Genomic DNA, 4,505 nt, shown 5'->3' on the forward strand with positions numbered 1-4,505 from the left:
TTTGTCCAGTGATGACAGTGGGGTGTTCAAGTCCCCCAGTATAATTGTGTTGCTGTCAATCTTCCCCTTAAATTCCCCCCAGAAATTTTTTATATATTGAGGTGCTCCTATATTGGGTGCATATATATTTATAAGGGTTATATCCTCCTGTTGGATTGGTATTATGCAGTGAACTGCTTTGTCTCTTGTTATGGTCTTTATTTTGAAGTCTATTTTGTTCGAAATAAGTATTGCTACTCCAGCCTTTTTTCCCCGTTTCTATTGGCATGCAATATTTTATTCCATCCCTTCACTTTTAGTCTGTGTTAATCTTTTGCTCTCAGGTGTGTCTCTTGTAAAGAGCATATATTTGGGTCCTGTTTTCTTATCCATTTAGTCTTTTGTTTGGATCATTTATTCTCTTTACATTTAAGATTACTATTGATAAATTCTTAGTTACTGCCATTTTTCCCCTTTATACTGATCTACCTTTCTCTCACTATTTCTTATTTTTCTTAAAGCAATCCTTTTAGCATTTCTTGCAGTACTGATTTGATGGTTCTGAACTCCTTTAGCCTTCTTTTGTCTGGGAAGCTCTTTATTTCCCCTTCGATTTAAAATGATAGCCTTGCTGGATTAAACACTGTCGGTTGCCTGTTCTTGCTTTTCATTACTTTTCATGCCACTCCCTTCTGGCCTGAAGAATCTCTGTTGGGAGATCTGATGTCTGCCTTGTGGGGGTTCTCTTGTTGGTCAGTGCTTGTCTCTCTCTGCAGCCCTTAATATTTTCTCTTTGTCCTTGCCATTTGCCATTTTAATTATCATGTGTCTGGGAGTGGGTCTCATTAGGTCCCCCTTGTTTGGAACCCTCTGGGCTTCCTAAACTTGTGTGGCTTTTTCTTTCACCAGCATAGCGAATTTTTCTGTCATTCTTTCCTCCACCAAGTTCTCTATCTCTTGCTCTCTTTCGTCCCCCTCTGGCACTCCTATGATGTGAATGTTGTTTCAATTCATGTTGTCCCAAAGCTCACTTAGACTGTCCTCATGCTTTTTGAGTGTTTTTTCTTTTTGCTGTTCGGACTGAGTGTTTTTTTCTACTTATCTTCTAAGTTGTTGCTTATTCTGTCATCTGTTTTATTGAGCCTTGTTTTAATCCCTTCTAGCGTATTTTTGATATCAGATATAGTATTCTTCATTTCTGCCTGGTTCTTATTTATCATAACTAACCCTGTTGTCATGTTTTCACTAAGTTCCTAGATCTTTCCATTAAGTGTCTTGTTGTTGTCATTCATTTCCTTGAGAATCCTTACAACCATTATTCTGAATTCTGTTTCTTATAACTTGCTTAACTCCATCTCATCAAGGTCTTTTTCTGGTGATTTTTCCTTTTCTTTAGTTTGGGGGTTGTTTCTTTGTCTCCTCATTTTGGTGGCTCTTAGTGTTTGTATCTATATATTAAATATATTTGCTGTCTCCTAATCTTGTGGGGTGGGATTTTGTAGTTTATGTCCAGTGGAGCCCAGAGGTGTGTTTTCCTTATATTTCTCAGCTCTTTGTTCTTGGCATGTCACTTTTGTGGGTGTCAGTTTTGTGGGTTCTTTGGGTTCTTCTGTTGTGATTGGGTCTAGGTTGTTGTTGACCTGTCCTTGGGAGGCTCTCCTCTCAGGTCGGCTAACTGTGTGTGTCAGCCCTAATCATGCCATGTGAGTTGTTGTACAGGTGCTGGCAAGCCAAGACAAAATACAACTAAACTGCCAGGAAACAAGGAGAATCTTACAAAATATCTTGACAATCACAGTGAAAACAACCCACGTGAAAATAGAACTATAAGAGTGAAGGGAGAACACACATGCTAAAGCAAAAACAAAAGGAATAAAGGGGAGAGAGAAAAAAATAGAGATAGAAAAGTATATTATTGCTTATAGTAACAAAGATTTTTAAAAAATAGTATTAAACTAAAATAAAATGTAAAAAATAGAGAAGCTACTGGGAGATAAAAGGTGCAGAGAAAAGATTCTGAAAGAAGGTCAAACAAACAATTAAGGGATACAGTAGGAATAGGGTAATAGTTGAAAACGAAAAAATGAAAATACAATAAAGGGACAGAAACTAACAATCAAACAAAAAGACAGGAAGACAGCAGGGAGAAAAAGGAAAGGAAGAAAGAAAAAAAAGTTATGCCAATGGAACTAGAAGAGAGAGAGAGAGAGAGAAAGCAAGGGCAGTTAGGGAGTCCAATAAGAGATATGGAGGAAACTATGGAGAAAAGCAGTAAACTTATTGGTTATAAAGATAATGTCCCAGTAACTAAGCAGAGAATATCAAGAATATCTTGGTAGAACAAAAGCTGAAACAAAGCAAAACAAAACAGAAACCAAAGCAAAACAAATTTTTTAAAAATAAAATTTTTAAAAATTAAAAAAAAATTAGAAGAAACAAAATTTTTTCCTTTCTATTTCCTAAGGAAAAGAAAGTTAATCAGGTGAGTGTCATTTTGGCAGTTTATGTTTTCTGCAGCTCACTGATTTATGTGTGGATTTCAGCTCCCTGGGAGGTACTTGGGTATCAGCCAATGTCAGGAGCTGTCTAGGTTTTGCTCTGGTGTCAGGTAATTTGCTGATCTGAGGATCTCTGTGAACCATCTACATTTGTCAGCAATTTTGCCTCCCCTTTGTGACTACTTGGTCTTACTCCATAGTCTTCTGAAGAGTCTTTAGGGTGCAATATAGCTCAGGATATCGCTCCCTTTACTTAGAGGTTTCACTGTCAGGCACTCTCTGTGAGGAAAGTAGTCTCTGCTTCATAGCCAGTTCCTCAGTCTCTGCCCTACCCTCTAATTCTAGTTTCTTATGCAATGGCCTGTTGCAGTTTCAGATTGACTTCTGTCTGTTGCCTTTTCTGTATGGGCAGTTTTAGCAACGTGGGCTCAGTGGGTTCAATTAAAAAATATTCCAGTGAGCACTCTGCCTGTCCCGCCCCCAGCAGGAGTTTTAAGTTTTTCCAACAGTTCCCAAACAGTAGTCCCTGAGAGTCTTATTCTTGCAATGTCCTTGTGTGAGTTGTTCTCCCTTCCCCCTCAGGACTGTGCCCTGCAGGGGATATCTGGGGCTTCAGTGAGCTGAACCAGCTCCTTTCCTGTTGGGGGTGGGGCTCCTAGCCTGTAGGAGAAGTAGGTGTGCTCTGCCCCTCCTTTCACAGATCTAGTTGACTGACTGCACTGGGCAGGCAAATTTCAAACTCCCTACAATGCAGACATAAATCCCAGCTCTTTCTGGTCTGTCTGCCCAATGCAAGCCAGGAAGTTGGATGCCAGTTCAGCAATCAAAAACTCAAAAATGTACAAAGCAGCACCAAAGCAGAGAATCTGCCCTGCAATTTCCTCCTGCCCCTGTGCCTAGCCACCGAGCAGAGGTCACAAAGTCAGCTTCATGGACCTCCCCTGCACTGCTGATCTCAGTAAAACTGGGGTGGCTCCTTGTCCTCTTTCCAGGCACAGGGCAGAGGCAGGTTAAGAATCCCAGAATCACCCCACCAGGAGCTCAGGTAGCTCGAGGAAAACTCTGCCCCACAGGTAGCTCCAGTTCCTCTATGTTGGCACAAGGTGTCTCTCTCCCTTCCCCACGCTACACAGATTAAATGCTTTCTGGGGTTCTACACAATGCCTTACAGGAAGGCATTGTATGTGGCTTCTCAGTGCTGATCTCTGGCCCCTTTGTATTCGGGACACACACACTGTTAGACTGCCTTTCCTATGGTCAGCACCCTGTATATAAGACGCCTGTCACAGCTGCCATTAGAAGCATTGTTTCTCAAGGAAGTCCCAGTCCCGTTCTCACAGGCATACTGTTTTGGGTCCCTCTGCCTTCAGCACAGAGCACTCCTTCACTTCTCCTTTGCTCAGGGTTTGAGATCCCAGCTATTGGATGCCAGTCCACACTCCCAAGGGAAGGGAACTTTGCAGCCTCAAAGCCTTGGGGCTCAGAGCCCAGCACAGACTTCAGAGGGGACTTCCCATTTCTACACCCCTCCATTCCCTTACCAGACTCTATGATGTTTATTTAGTGTTCCCTACTCAAAATATGTCTACTCAGGTATATTTCTCTAGTTTTTCCAAGCCGGTTGTGCAGTATTTTAGTGGTAAATGAAGTCCATGGCTGGGAGCAGGGGTGTTTTGCTTCTTCCCACAGTGCTGCCATCTTCCCCCTTTAGTGGGTTTTTTGTTATTTGTCCCTCATCTTCATCTGTCCTTGAGTTTAGCTAGCACGAATGGCATTAATTGGGTCTTTGTTCTCTATTTTCCCAGGCCAGGGTGATTTAAGCCATGTATTTTCTGGTTAGGGAGGTAGGTATAAATAATTTGCTCGCAAGAGTCCTTGCTTAGGGAAGATAAGGTCTTGCATTTCACAAGCTGACTGCAAGCTGCCCAAACTGGTTGGCCTTGTTTAATTTTTTTTTTAATTCTCACTGGAGGATAATTTTTTCCATTGTTTTTCAGAGGGAATGGAAAGGGGAGAGAGAAACATTGA

The sequence above is a fragment of the Miniopterus schreibersii genome (genome assembly GCF_964146895.1).
Source record: "Miniopterus schreibersii genome assembly, chromosome: Y".
In the NCBI taxonomy this organism is placed as follows: Eukaryota; Metazoa; Chordata; class Mammalia; order Chiroptera; family Miniopteridae; genus Miniopterus; species Miniopterus schreibersii.